The sequence below is a fragment of the Equus asinus genome, chromosome 29, assembly GCF_041296235.1.
Source record: "Equus asinus isolate D_3611 breed Donkey chromosome 29, EquAss-T2T_v2, whole genome shotgun sequence".
In the NCBI taxonomy this organism is placed as follows: domain Eukaryota; kingdom Metazoa; phylum Chordata; class Mammalia; order Perissodactyla; family Equidae; genus Equus; species Equus asinus.
In genome coordinates this window covers 28,534,492-28,550,935 of record NC_091818.1, presented here as the reverse complement: position 1 = coordinate 28,550,935, position 16,444 = coordinate 28,534,492, and positions in this window count along the sequence as shown.

Sequence of the window (16,444 nt, the reverse complement as noted above, 5' to 3'; positions counted from 1 at the left end):
CGTTCTCTACTTATTAGCATTCCAGTTTCTTCAAGTATATAAAGTCAGAAATTAATAAAATAGAAAATGTTTATAAAATGAAGTGGATCAATAAACCTAAATGTTGGTTCTTTTAAAAAGAGTAACAGACACCTGATGAAACAAAAAATATAAACCTTTGGTGAAATAAATCACAAAATTAAAATAAACACTAAAGAAACAAATCAAAGAAAAAAAATAATACACAAATGGCCAATGTCAGAAATGGAAACCATATAATCACCAAAGAGCCTAGGAACCACAAGAAGATAGTGAAGATATTATAAAAAACAAAAACAAAAAGTTTTATCACCAAAATATCAAATTTCAGAGGAAATAAATTCTTGGGAAATACAATTTTCTAAAACAAATATGAGAAGAAACAGAAGACCTAAGTAGTCCTATAATAATTAAAGTAATTCATCCATACTTAATAATGTTCCTTCAAACAAAATTCTAGATTCATGAGATTCACTAGTAGATATTATAATACATTTAAAAAATGAATAATGTCAAACTTACACAAACACTTCAAGAGAATAAGAAAAGAGGTAATACTTCCTAACACATTTTGTGAGTATAGCAGAATTTTGACACAAACCCTGACAAAGACATCACAATAAAGCAAAAATTTAGGTCAATGTTACTCATAAACACAGATGTGAAGTACTAAATATATATAATATACTACAAATATACTATATTACTGTTTTCATATTTATTCCATGTTGTAAGTTTCCTTTAATTTTAAAAATAAATTGAGGCCAGCCCTATGGCCGAGTGGTTAAGTTCACAAGCTCCAATTCGGTGGCCCAGCCACGCTGAGGCAGCGTCCCACACAGCACAACCAGAAGGACCTACAACTAGAATATACAACCAAGTCCTGGGGCGCTTTGGGGAGAAGAAGTAAAAAACAAAAAGATTGGCAGCGGATGTTAGCTCAGGGCCAATCTTTAAAAACAAAAAAAATTTATTAAAAAAATAAATATAAATAAATTAAAATCATTAACAGAATAAGAAAAAAGCACATGATCATTTTAATAGATGCATTAAAAGCATTTGGTAAATACAAAATCTGTTTATAATAAAAATATCTTATTGAAATATCTTAGTGAAAAAGACTCTTCCAGTCCCGGCATGAGCATTAAGCCCCCAGGGAAGCCTCTCTGCCTGGATGGGGGTGGGGTTGCCCAGGCCAGGGATGGCCACGGGGGCCCCGAACCAGCCTGGTCTGAGCTGTGGACTGAAGCCCCCAGTTTAGGGTGGACTGACGGGCAGAGATGTGTTTTTTCTCTAGACGGGCAGACACCCAGCCAGCTGGGTCCCTCCTCAGCCTCGCCTCGCTCCTGCCCCCAACCCTTCTCTGTTCCTCCTGCTTCAAGGCGGATGCTTCCCTCTCCAGCCTTCCTTCCAATTATTTCTGGTTCCACTGAACTGTGGCTGTGGACTGACCAGGACAGCACACAAAATAAAAGTTTTGTTCAAAAATGAAAATCTTAGAAAACTGAGAAGAGAACTTTCTTAATGTGATAAAAGGCAGCTACAAAAAACTCACAACCATTCTTAATGGTGGAATATTGATTTCAATTTGATATTAGGAATGAGCTACAAATAGGTACGATTACCACTTCTTTCAAAATATTTGAACTGTTTACTGGTGCTCCTAGTGGGAAAATAAGACATGAAAAAAGAAACAAAAAATGTAAATATTGGAAAAGAAAAAAATAATATTATGATTGTTTACAGATAGTATAATTATGTAATAGAAAATTTAGAATATGCTCCAGGTTAATTATTAAAATTAAGTATTGACTTTAACAAGTTCTTTAGATAACAAGAATAATATATAATACTCAACTGAGTATCTATATATCTTGAACAAAGAGAAAATGTTTTAAATGAAACTATTTATAATAAATTAAAAAATTAATACATTGGAATACATCTTACAATATATACACCTAAAATATTGAGAGAGATTAAAATAGACATACAGATCAGTTTTTCCCAAATTGATCTGTAAAGTCAAATCCTATCAAATTCCTGCCAGATGTTTAAGATGTGAGAGCTGATTCTAACATTTTTATGGAAATGCAGTAGGCCAAATTTAGCCAAGAAACCCTGAAAGAATATGGCATGAGGTCTTCTTTACTGGATATCATATATAAAGTTAGAATAGTTAGTGCATTGTTGTGTTGGCATCAAGAAAGACAAATAGGCCAATAAGACAGAATAGAGATTCCAGAAAAGGATATACATATATATTGGTACCTGATTTACCCACGTGGCACTGTGCAACAGCGCAAAAAGTAGTGCACTTTCAATGATGGGCTGAAAATTTTGTTTCCATTTAGAAAAATAAGTGAAACATAATTCCCACTACATACTTTACATGAAAATCAATTCTAGGTGAATTTTGTTGTATATGTGAAGGTGAAAGGCACATTAATACACCTCCGAGACCAAACTAGAATATATAGAAAAATGTGATTATTATCTGTATGAAGGGAAAGACTTCTTAAACAATCAAAAAAGTAATCCCAAAAGAAAAGATTGGACATTAAATGTAGAAACTTCCGTTCAACAAATATACCATTAAAAGACAGTAAAGAATAAAGCACAGAGTGGAGAAGTTATTTGCAACACACAAACCCAACAAAGTACTTACACATTAAATATATTTTAAAACCCTGCAAATCAATGAGAAAAAAGCCACAGAAAAATTGGCAAGCCACTTGAACATGAAATTCACAAAAGAAAATGAGTCAATAAACATATGAATAAATCTTCAACGTTATAAGTCATCAGGCAAATACAGATTAAATGACCAGTAGATATCACTAGATAATAAGTTAAAATATACTACTAATTTTTACTACTGCTATGCCAGACACAATGGCTAAAATTTAAAAAAGACTGACAATACCAAATGTTGCTGATACGGACTGAATGTTTGTGGCCCTCCCCTCACAATGCATATGTTGAAACTCTAATCCTCAATGTGATGTTATTTGGAGATGAGGCCTTCAGAAGATCATTCCATATGAGGTCATAAGTATGGGGCCTTCCTGGTGGGATCAGTGCCCTTACAGGAAGAGCTTGCACTCTCTCTCCTCTCATAAGCACACAAAGAAGAGTCATGAGAGAATACAGCGAGATGCCAGCTGCCTACAAGCCGAGAGAAGAGGGCTCAGTATGAAATCTACCTTGCGGGCACCTGGATTTGGACTTCCCAGCCTCCAGAACTCTAAGAAATAAATTTCTGTTGTTTAAGCCCCCCAGTCCGTGGTGTTTTGTTATGGCTGCTGGAGCTGACCACGACAGGAACAAACAGCATGGATGCTGCATATGCAAAGTGCATATACCAAGGAAATGAAGCAACTGGACCCTCCACACTTGCTGGTGATGCTGTAAATTTGTCTGTCATTATCTACTAAAGCTGAGCATATGCATACCCCATAACCCAGCAATTCACCCCCTTCAGGAATTGCATACAGACATGCATCCGATAAACATATGCATTCAATAAAATGTGCAGTCAACAAAGTTGCATACATATGTGCACTGAGAAACATACGCAAGAATTATGATTGCTGCATTACTTGTAATAGAAAAAATTCCAAATATCTGTCGTGTGTGTGTATATATATATATATAATAACATGTATCATAGTAATAAAATAGAAAAATATATAGCAATGAAAGTGAAATAGCTACAGCTACCTGCAACAACAATGATGAATCACACAAGGGTAATGTGGACTAAAAGAGGGTAGATGCAAAAATATCATATATATTAGGAATTATTATTAATTACGCAAGTCCAGATGGTAAAACTATGAAAGGAGATATACAATATTGACAATGCCCTCCTTTTTTTGACTTAGGTTACACAAGTATGATCTTTGTGATAATTCATGAACTATCCACTTTTAAATGTTTTTAATTTAGATACAATTCATATACCATAAAATTCAATATTTTAAATTGTAAAATTCAAAGGTTTCTAGCATATTCAAATGCTATGCATCCATTACCACTATCTAGTCCCAGGATATCTCTCTAAGCCCCAAAGGAAATCTCATACTTTTCTTGTTAGCAATCATTCTCAATTCCCCTCTTACCGCATCCCCTGGAAATCACCAATCTACTTTCCAGCTCTATAGATTTGCTTATTCTGCACACTTCATACAAGTGGAATCATACAATATGTGACTATTTATGTCTGGCTCCTTTTACTTAGGATAATGTTTTCAAAATTATCCATCATGTCATACGTATCAGTACTTCATTACTTTTCATTGTTGAATAATATTCCATTGTATGGATATATCACATTTGTTTATCCATTCATCTGTTGATAGATATTAGGATTGTTTTCACTCTTTGACTGCTACGAATAGAACTGCTATAAACATTCATGTACAAGTTTTTGTGTGAACACATGCTTTCAGTTCTCTTGTGTGTATATCAAAGAGTGATATTGCTGGATCATTTGTAACTACGTTTAACTTTTTTTTTTTCAGGGAAAGATTAACAACCCTGAGCTAACATCTACTGCCTATCTTCTTTTTTCTTCTTCTTCTTCTCCCCAAAGCCCCCCAGTACCTAGTTGTATATTCTAGTTGTGAGTGCCTCTGGTTGTGCTCTGTGGGATGCTGCCTCGGTGTGGTTGAGGAGTGGTGTGTAGGTCCCCGCCCAGGATCTGAACCAGCGAAACCACTGGTCACTGAAGCGGAGGGCGCAAACATAATCACTCAGCCACAGGGCCGGCTGCTTATCTCTTTACTGATAGTCTCTATCTCATGAGACATCACTCTCACACTTTCCTTTAGTTTATACACATAGTTTCTTTTAGCTCTTTGAACATATTTAAAATCACTTCAGGGCCAGCCCCCAGTGTAGCATACTAGCCAGCCATAAAAAAGACAAAATCCTGCCATTTGTGACAGTACAGATAGACCTTGAGGGCATTATGCTGAGTGAAATAAGTCAGACAGAGAAAAATAAATACTGAATGATCTCATATGTGGAATCTAAAACAACCGGCCTCAGAGAAAAAGAGAACAGACTGGTAGCTGCCAGAGGTGGGTGGTAGAGGGAAGGGGAAACAGATAAGTGTGGTCAAAAATTACAAACTTGCAGTTGAAAATAAGTTCATTCTTGGGATGTAATGTACAACATGGGGACTATAGTCTATAATACTGTACTGTGTATTTGAAAGTTGCTAAGAGAGAAAATTTTAAAAGTTCTCATCACAAGAGAAAAATTGTAACTACATCATATGATAGGTGTTAACTTATTGTGGTGATCATTTCACAATACATACATATAGCAAGTTATTATATTATACACTTTAAACTAACACAGTATTATCAATTATATTTCAATAAAACAAAAAAGTATAATTCCTTCACTATAAAAAATAATAACTTGTATTACTGAATGCTAACAAATTTGAAAATCTGGTAAAATTACTGATTTTCTAGGGAAATTCCAATTACAAAAATTGATTCAAGAGATGATAGAAAACATGGAGTAATAATCATAGAGCAATTGAGAAGGCAAAAATGACTTCAAAGGAAATTATTTCAAATCTTCTGGGAACAGATTTCTATGCTATTTAAACTATTCTGAGCCATCATTCCCCTTTTCAATTATAATACCTGCATTATGCTGTTAACAAAACTAGAAGATAGCAAAGAAAAATATAATTTCGACTCATGTTACTTATAAAAATTGATACAAAAATCCTGGATTTTACGTTTTACCAACTCCCAGCAGGCCAACTAAGTTCTCTATGATGGTAATTTGCACCTTAAGCAAAGACACCTGAGAGTGGAAGATGGTTAGACTGAAGGCAATAGAAGCTGAAGCACCTGATGGCAATGTTTGGCAAGATGGTGACCTTACTCCTGCTACTACAGTATGCAAAGCAACTCTTCAAATCCTTCACACATTCTGATTGTTCTGCTTTGTCTTTAATTTTGAGAGCCCCCTGGTATCCTTCCAATACATCCCTCTATCTTGCTTAAGCTGGTCAGGGTCAGTTTCTGTTGCCAACAACCAAAGAATACTAACTGAAGCATGAATAGGGGCTTCCCTTTGTCAGTTCAAGCTGCCATGACAAAAACATCTTAGATTAGATGACTTAAACAACAGAAATTTATTTCTTACAGTTCTGGATGTAAAGTCCAAGGTCAAGGTGTTGGCAAGGTATGTTTCATTCTGAGGTCTCTTCTCTTGGCTTATAGGCAGCTGACTTCTCCTTCTGTGTTCATGTAACCTCTGCCTTGTGTGAGGGGAGAGAGCAGCAGAAGTAAGCTCTCTGGAATCTCTTCTATTAAAGGCACTAATCCCATCATGAGGGCCCCACCCTCACAAACTCATGTAAATACAATTACATCCCAAAGTCCAATTTCCAAATACCATCATATTAGGTTAGTGCTTCAACATGTGAATTTTGGAGGATACAAATATTCAGCCCATAACAGTGCTGTTACATGGCAGCTGCAATGGTTTTTTGTGACGTTGTTAGTTCATAGATAATAGGGTTGGGAAACATATTAAGAATTGGCTGAGAATATAATAGAATAAGAATGTGAACTTCAGATCTTGATTTAGACAGTGACCTGTGATGGTAGGCCAAGAATAGATTAGGAAATTTCTCCCTTCAGCGTTCTAATAACTCCTTCACTCTTCTTTACAGATATATTCTGCATCTTGTCCATTATTAGGAATTAATCATATCAATTAAAAGTTAATTTTTTAAAAAAAATCATTAAAGTAACATGAAAATCTCATTATTTTTATAGATTGTCAGAAAGCATTCTGTGATATAAGAACAAACTACAAGAGCAGGATGGATAAAAGCAACTTTCTTTAGAACCTACATTAAAAATGAAAACTCACAGAAGGTTAACCAACAGAGGGTTGAAGTTATTAAAACTTCTTTTGAAATAAAGCATGAAGAATCACAATAAGTATTTATTTGCCAAATTTTACATAGATTCGATCTAGTAGAACACAATGCCACTTAACTTTGCCAAATGAAGTTTGTTCCCAAAGAACACAATTCCACTAAACTCTGACTTTCTTAATAAACATTCTGTGGCGAAGATTTGCAGATATGTTATTTCTCCAGAAATCAACTAACAGGGCCTTACTTTTGTTTCAGATGCAAATATGCAAAGTACTGAACTGTTTTAAATGTGGAAACAAATAAAATAAAGATCTCAATACTATTCCTTATTAATCTGAACAAAGCAGCAATTTTCATGAAGTGGCAGGTATTAATGCCAAATTAAAGCAGACTTATGATAGAACTCGACATTATAACACATTAATATGAAGAATGATAATAATTTATGTCAGTGTGCCTGCAAATTAGTAATGATTTTCCAGCTGTAGTAAGTAGGAAATGTATTCATTTAAATGACATTAATTCTGTCCCTGTAGGTAAGTAGCATACTCAAGCCTGTGAATAATTCTATCCCGTGTCACATATGTTACATTGCAGGGAGAGAAAGGGAAAGTCCTTATGTCCAGACAATGTGCAGTTCAGTAGAGAGCTTTGCAGTGATGGAACTATTTATGGAAACTAGGGCTCTCAAGAACAATATAGACCGAGATGTAGATGTCGGTAAATATAGGTATAGATATAGATACCGATATAGATGGGTGTATATAGATGTATGTATGTATATATAGAGATAGACAGATAGATACAGACAGAGACAGAGAGAAAGAGAAAGAGATCATATCATTCTGGTTTGTGTCAAATCATAATATTGAGGCTAAATGCTTTCTTTTCCTACCCTCTCTTTAGTCTATCCAAGTCTAATGAAGACAGCTTTACCATGGCCGTCATGGAAAGAAGTCACCTCCCCACACCTGCGCAGCTGTGCTAAGACAGGGAGTGCTCCTAGTGGTCAAATTCTTAGGTCGCCTCCTCCAGGTCTGCATGGTTCTTGGGTTCGGGGAGCTCTGCTGTTTGAGAAGATCCACCGTGACAGTCTAGAGGGCAGATATTTCCCCTACGTCTAAAAAATATTAAGGAACTTATAGAGAAACCAGAGAGCAACTTCTCACAGATTTTTTTCTTTTTAGTCTAAAATTGGTCAATTTACATTCTTAATAACATGCCTATTAGAAAATATATGTTTTTGTAGTGCCTAAAAGCTACAAAAATCCCCCTTGTTTTTAATAAACTTTTACATCTTCCTACAAAATGAATCCCCCAACCTTTGTGATAGAAAAAGACCCTGGATTTCAGTTTTTGAAGGAAATTTGAAGAAGGACATCATAATCAGACATATTGTACTATGAATTTAGAGGAAATTATTTAACATTTTCATTTAAAATTATAAATGCTAGCAGAAGAAAATGGTGCAAAGTAGCCTGAGCCCTATATATGGAAACAAGACAAATGATGTGTGTGCCAAGTAGGATTTTCATGGCCTAGAGATTTCTGAAAACGAATTTCAAGATTCTCAAGAGCACTAGACATTTTGCTCTTAATGGATAGCTATTTGGCAGACTCTCATTTGCAGTTCCCCGAAGCATTTGCATTTCTGCACACTTAAGCTGCTTGCCAGATATAAATATGAAAATAGACAATTTCTAATTCAAAGAAACGCCAGTTCGGTGATTGGTATTATTCTTTTCAATGCTTGATCATTTAGTATCGCCACAGTAATTACAATCAATTCTTTGAAATTGAATCACTCATTTGATGTGCCTTACATTAACTGCAGAACCACCTACGACACTGAAAATGCATGTCCAAAAGAGAGAGGTGATCTTTCCCAGGAAAGCCTGCCTCAGAATGATTATTTCTATCTGATGTTACAGAAAAACCTTTGACAATAGGCACATATCAATTCCACACAATTCAGCTCGTCCTTCTATGATTGATGCATAATAGATACTATTGTAGCTGTTCCAAACATTCTTGTTCCTCTTCGTCACTCTCTATCACACCATGACTCGAAAGACAATGAGCATGTTGCTGCTTTTGAAAAGCTTTGATCTACTGCAGCATCTAGAGGCAGAACTGAAAAGAAAGGAAGGGGGATGGAAAGAGATTTCAGAAAACCAGCCTAGTGGCTGCTCATTCCCATGCAGAACAGAAAACCATCACCAAGCCAAAGATTAGAATGAATGTAGTTCAGTTAATGCAAGAAAATGGCCAGTGTTTGATGTGTTTCTATGAATCATATACAGCAATAACTATAATTTGAAAGTTGAAAAAAATAGGAAAGCTTGTTTTAGGATTAAAAGCTCAACTTCCTTTTTATGTTTTATTAGAACTAAATGTGTTTTATAGCAAGTGAAAAGACAAATATTGTATTTTCCCTGTCTTTTGGATCCAAAATATCAGTCTAAGCAAAAATGAAGTAAAACACATTCAGAACAAATAAACAGTGTTCTTTCTTCCCATTAAAAAGGCTCTACATTTAAAATTCCTCTTATTGCCTGGGGCTCTTCACACTATAGATTTTTGGTGGTATATTTTGATGCCCTGGAAGGTGATTCTATAATACATGTTTATTGTTTTTCCTACCATAGTAAGGAATGGGAAGTAGAGGACCTCATCTTATTGCTTACTGTTTCGAATGAAGTACTTGTAAATTTCCATTATTATGTTTGATAATGCTGTGAGCATAAACAGTAGAACAAAATATTGTCAACCTTTTCCACTAGATTCTTTACTATGTTAAACCTAGTTATTTTATGCTTGAATTTGCACAAAGAATGCAGCATGAAAAAAGATAAAGTTTACTGGTTTTAGGGTTAAAGACTTACATTAAGACATATTTGAATTTTCAATTTATAACAAATGTTCTATAAGAAGAGAGCATCAGGTCTTTATTAATTAAAAATATGTTGTTAAAGCACTTTTTATTCTAAAGATTTCCTATATTATATGTTATTTTTGTAAGTGATTGCTGTAGAGCTTACAATATGCTTCATTAACTTATCACAATCAACCTTCAAATATCGTTTCAAGTATAGTGTAAGAACCCTACAATTACATTCTTCCATTTCCTCCCTTTTAATCCTATATGCTGTTTTTGTATACTTTTACACTTATATATGTCAAAACTCCAGTGTATTTTTACTACTTCTGCATTATCTTTTAAAGGAATTAAAATTATGAAAAACGTCTATCATATTTAACATTATTTTTACCCTTTGTATGACATTATTTCTTTGGGTAAGTCTCAATTTCAATCATCTGAGATCATATTCCTCCAAAGAACTTTTCTTTAACATTTGTTTTAGCAAAGGTCTGAGGCAATAAATTCTCTCAGCTTTTCTTTGCCTGAAAAAAGTATTTTGCATTCATTTTTAAAGATATTTTTGCTGAGTATCAAAGTCTGTGTTGAAAGATTTTTCTTTCATTACTTTAAAGATGTCACTCCATTTTTTTCTGGGTTGTATAATTTCTAATGAGAAGTCTGGTGAAATTATCTTTGTTCCTTTCTATGTAATTTGTTTTTTCTGTTTTCTTTCCAAATTTTTCTTTTTATCACTGAGTTTTAACTGACTATGATGAGTATGAGTATGTTTTAGGAAATTAATCATGTTTAACATTCTTTGGCATTCATGGATCTGTGGCTGTTATTTCATAAATTTTGGAAAAATCTGGGACCATTATCTCTTCATGTTCTGATTCTGTCTCATTCGCTCTTCTTCTTTTGAGACTCCAATTTCATGTATGTTAGGCCATTTGATACCGTCCTGAAGCTCTTGGGTACTCTGTTCTGTTATGGGTTATTTTCATCCCCATTGTTTTTAGATTTTTTTTGAGGAAAACTAGTCCTGACCTAACATCTACTGCCAATCCTCCTCTTTTTGCTGAGGAAGACTGGCCCTGAGCTAACAGTCATGCCCATCTTCCTCTACTTTATACATGGGATGCCTGCCACAGCATGGCTTGCCAAGCAGTGCCATGTCCGGACCCAGGATCCAAACTGGCTTACTCTGGGTCACCAAAGAGGAATGTGCACGCCTAACCACTGCGCCGCTGGGCCAGCCCTAATCCTCATAGTTTTTATCTTGAGTTTCTGTTTGGATATTTTCTATTGATTTACCTGCAAATTTAAATATTTTTCCTCAGCTGCACTTGGTCTGCTGATGAGCCCGTTGGAGGAATTCTTCACCTTGATGCTGTATGTTTTATTTTCTAGTGTTCTCATTTGATATTTAACGATAGTTTCTTCCAGTCTGCTGAAATGCCCCATCTACTCATACATGTTGTCCACTTTTTCCACAAGATTCTTTTTTTTTTTTTTTTTTTTTTAAAGATTTTATTTTTTCCTTTTTCTCCCCAAAGCCCCCCGGTACATAGTTGTGTATTCTTCGTTGTGGGTTCTTCTAGTTGTGGCATGTGGGACGCTGCCTCAGCGTGGTCTGATGAGCAGTGCCATGTCCGCGCCCAGGATTCGAACTGACGAAACACTGGGCCGCCTGCAGCGGAGCGCGCGAACTTAACCACTCGGCCACGGGGCCAGCCCCTCCACAAGATTCTTATTAACTATAATTATTTTAAATTCTGTATAAGATCACCTCAACATCTGGGTCATTTTGAAACTGGATCTTTTGATTACTTTATCTCTTAGTTATGAGTGGTTTTTCTTGCTTTTCTTGTCTGACAATTTTTATGGAATGCTGACTGTCATATGTCAAACAGTAGAGACTGAGGTAAATGATATTTATGCCTGAACATGAGCAACCTTTTCTTTAGTCATGCTTCTAGTGTGTGGGGTTGTTATTCTAATCCTGAGTTTGGCTTGTTTGGGGTTTTGTTGCTACTCTCATAATCTTCTGTTAGCCACAGACTTCAAATACCTAGAGCAATTGGCTATCATTACCTTGTGTTTAGAATGAGGCCTGAGGTACCAGAGGTTTTATTCTCAGTATTCCTGCTTCACCCTCATGTTCTGCAACATCTGCATGATTTGTGAATATTTTCAGCCATGCTAGGGGTTGTCTTTTCCCTTTCCAGATGGTGTCCTTAGAAGCACAAAAGTTTTTAATGTTGATGAAGTTCAATTTCTTTATTTCTTGTTTTGTTACTCCTGCTTTTGGGTTGTATCTAAGAATCCATTGCTAAATACAAGGTCATGAAGATTTACCTCTATAATTTCTTCTCAGGGTTTTATAGCTTAAGCTCTGACAATTAGGCTTTGAGTATATGGTGAGAGGAAGGGAACCAAATTCATTCTTTTGCATATGGATATCTGGCTGTCTCAGCCATTTTTGTTGAAAAGATGATTGTTTTTTCATTGAATGGTCTTGGCATCCTTGTTGAAAAGCAGTTGACCATAGATGTGCAAGTTTATACTTGGACTCTGAATTATATTCCACTGATCTATATATCTATCCTTGTGCCAGTACCACACTGTCTTGGTTACTCAAGCTTTGTAGTAACTTTTGAAATAGGGAAGTGTGAGTCCTCTAACTTTGTTAATTTCAAAATTATTGTGGCCATTCTTGATGCCTTGAAATTCCATATAAATTTTAGAATCAGCTCATTAATTTCTATAAAAAAGACTCAGCTGAAATTTTGATGTGGATTGCATTGCATCTGTAGGTCAGTTTGGGGAGTACTGCCATCACAAAAATATTAAATATTTCAACCCATGAAAATGAAATTTTCCAATTATTACATCTTCTTTAATTTCTTATACTTTTTCTTGTATTTTTCAGAATATAAGTTTAGTACTTCTTTTGTTAAACCCATTGCTAAGCATGTTATTGTTTCTGATGCTAACATAAATGAAATTTTTTTAAATTTCATTTTTGGGTTATTCATTGTAAGTAGATAGAAATACAATTGATGTTTGTATATTGATCATGTATCCTGCAAACTTAACTAAAGCTGTTTATTAGTTCTAATTGTGTTGTTTAGTTCAATTGTTTGTCTTGTTATTTATTCACTATAATTCTTTTTAGTGAAATCTTTAGGATTTTCTATACACAAGATGACATCATCTGCAAAAAGAGATGATTTACTTCTTCCTTTCCAATCTCCATGCCTTTTATTTCTTTTGCTTGCCTGATTGCCCTGAACAAAACCTCCAGTAAAATGTTGAACAGAAGCGATGAGAGAGGACATTCTTATGTTTTTCTTTTCTTTTTTTTCTTCTTCTCCCCAAAGCCCCCCAATATATAGTTGTATATTATAGTTGTAGGTCCTTCTAGTTTTGCTATGTGGGATGCTGCCTGAGCATGGCTTGATGAGTACTGCCAAGTCTATGCCCAGGACCTGAACCGGAAAAACCCTAGGCCACCAAAGCAGAGCATATGAACTTAACCACTCAGCCACGGGGTCGGCCCACTGTTTTTCTGATCTTAGAGGAAAATCATCCAGTTTTTCATCAATAAGTGTGACATTCAGGGTGGCTTATCAAGAGATGCCCTTTGTCAAGTTGAAGATGATCCTTTCTATTCCTAGTTTGTTGAGTGCTTTTATGATCAAAAGGTATTGGATTCTGTCAAATGCCTTTTATGCATCTATCGAGATGACCATGTGATTTTGTTTTTTTATTGTATTGATGTAATGTATTACATTCATTGATTTTCAAACATTGAAACCACCCTGCATGCCTGGTAAATCCCATTTGGTCTTGGTGTATATTCTTTTATATATTGATGGATTTGTCTTGCTAGTATTTTATTGAGGGTATTTATGTCTATATTCATAAGAGATATTGGTCTGTATTTTTCTTTTCTTATGATGTATTAGTCTGATTTTGATATCAGAGTAATACTAACCTCACAGAAAGAGTTCAAGAGTATTCCCTCCTATTCTAATTTTTAGAAGAGATTCTGAATAATTGGTTTTAATTCTTTTTTAAATGCTTGGTACAATTCAGTGAAAAAGCCATATTGGCTTTTTTTGTGGATTTTTTAAGAAAATTACTTCATCAAGCTCTTTGTGTGTTACAGGTCCAGTCAGATTGCTTATTTTTCTCTGGAGTCAGTTTCAGTAGTTTGTGCATTTCTAGGAATTTTTCCTTTTCATCTAAATTGTCTAATTTGTTAGCATACAAGTATATATATATATATATTACTCTTCTAAGATCTTTTTTACTTCTGTAGGGTCAGCAGTAGTGTCCCCTCTTCCATTTCTGATTCTAGCAATTTGAGTCTTGTCTCTTTTCTTCTGGGTCAATCTAGATAAAGATTTATCAATTTTATCATGTCAAAGAACCAGCTTTTTGGTTTCATTGATTTTTCTCTACTGTTTGTCTATTCTCTAGTTCATTAATTGATGCTCTAATATTTATTTTATTATTTCTGTTTGCTTGAGGTTTAGTTGGCTTTTCTCTTTCAGTGTCTAAAGGGGAAAGTTTTAGGTCATTGATTTGCAACCTTTCTTTCTTTGTAGTATAGGCATTTTCTACTACAAACTTACCTCTGAGCACTGTTTTAGTCTCATCCAATAAGTTTTAGTACATTTTCTCCATTTTATTTATCTCAAAGTATTTTCTTATTTCCCTTTTGATTTCTTCCTTGACCCATTGGTTATTTAGGAGTGTGCTGTTTAATTTCCACATTTATGGGCTCCAAAATTTTTCCTGTGGTTGGTTTCTAATTTCACTCCATTGTAGTCAGAGAACATACTTTGCACTATTTCTATCCTCTTAAAGATACTGAGATTTGTTTTATGGCCTAGCAGGTAGAATACCCTAGTGAATGTTCTATGTACACTCGAGAAGAATGTGTATTTTATTTTTGTTTAGGTAGAGTGTTCTATAAGTGCCTGTTAGGTCTAGATGGTTTATAGTGTGGTTCAAGTCTTCTGTTTATTTGCTGATCCATCTAGTTTTTCTATCCATTACTGAAGATGCAAGATTCAAATCTTTGATTATTATTATTGAATTGTCTATTTCTATCTGAATTTCTCTCAGTTTTTGCTTTATGTATTTTAGTACTTTGTTATTGAGTGCATAAATGTTTAATATCATTATATCCTCCTGATGGGTCAACCCTTTTATTAGTGTAAAATGTCCCTCTTTATCTCTAGTAACATGTTTTTGTTTAAAATCTATTATGTTTGATATTGGTATAGCCACTCTACCTTTCTTGTGGTTGCTGTTTGTTTGATATCTCTCTTTCCGTCCTTTTACTTTCAATTTGTTTGGATCTTTGAATCTAAAATGTGTCTCCTATAGATGGTATATAGTTGGATCAGATTTCTAAATCCAATCTGACAATCTCTACCTTTTAATTGGAGAGTTTAATTAATTTATATTTAATGTAATTGCTGATTATCAGGATAGATTTACATCTGCCATTTTTCTCTTTTTTCTATTTTTCTATCACATATCTATTTTTCCTCTTTTATTCCTCTTTTACTGCTTTCTTTTGCATTAAGTGAATATTTCCTAATGCAATATTTTAATTTCTTTAATGATTTTTCACTACATTTTTTGTATTACCTTTTTTAGTTGCTCTAGGATCTACCACATGTATCTTAAATTAGCTTCTGATTTATACTAGATTATTTCTAGCAATTTATGGAAATATTTCTTCATAGTTCTGTTCTCTTTCCCCTTTTGGTGGTATTATTTTTATGAATATTGCATCCATTAGTATTACAGACCCAACAATACATTGCTATAATTATTGCTTTACAATCTAGTCATTTTCTTATCCCAACACATCTTTACTCCCACCCACCTCTTCTGTCCTGTTATTGGCACATTTATATATATGTATAAGCTCAATAATATATTATATAAATATTATTTTATACAACTGCTTTTTAAATCACTTAATATAAGAAAGGAGAAAAAATACGTATATCTATTATAACTACATAATTAGTCATATAATCTGATACTTCACTGATACTCTGTTTTTTCACATCTATTCAAATTACCATCTGGCATCACTGGATTTTAGCTTGCAGAACTACCTTTAGTGTTTCATAGAAGGTAGACTTGTCAAAAACAAATTTCTCTATTTCTGTTTCTTTGGAAAAGTCTTTATTTGAACTTCATTTTTGAAAGACAGCATTTCTGGATATAGCATTCTTGGTTGATGGTTTTTTCTTTGAGCACTTTGAATATAGCGTTTCACTACACTCTGGTCTCCATTGTTTCTGCCAAGAAGTCTCTTTTTAATCTCTTTGAGGTTCCTTTTTAAGTAATGAGTAGTTTTTCTCTTGCTACTTTCAAGATTTTCTCCTGGTCTTCAACTTTTGGCATTTTTATTACGACATGTCTGTTTGTGGCTCTGAGTTTATCTTCTTGGAGTTCACTGAGCTTCCTGATTGTGTATAATATTGTCTTTAGATACATTTGAGAAGTTTTCATCCATTATTTTTATGTATTTATTTATTTATTTATTTTGCTTTTTTTTTTTTTTCTGCTCCTTTCTCTCTCTCTTCTTCTTTTGGGACTGACTC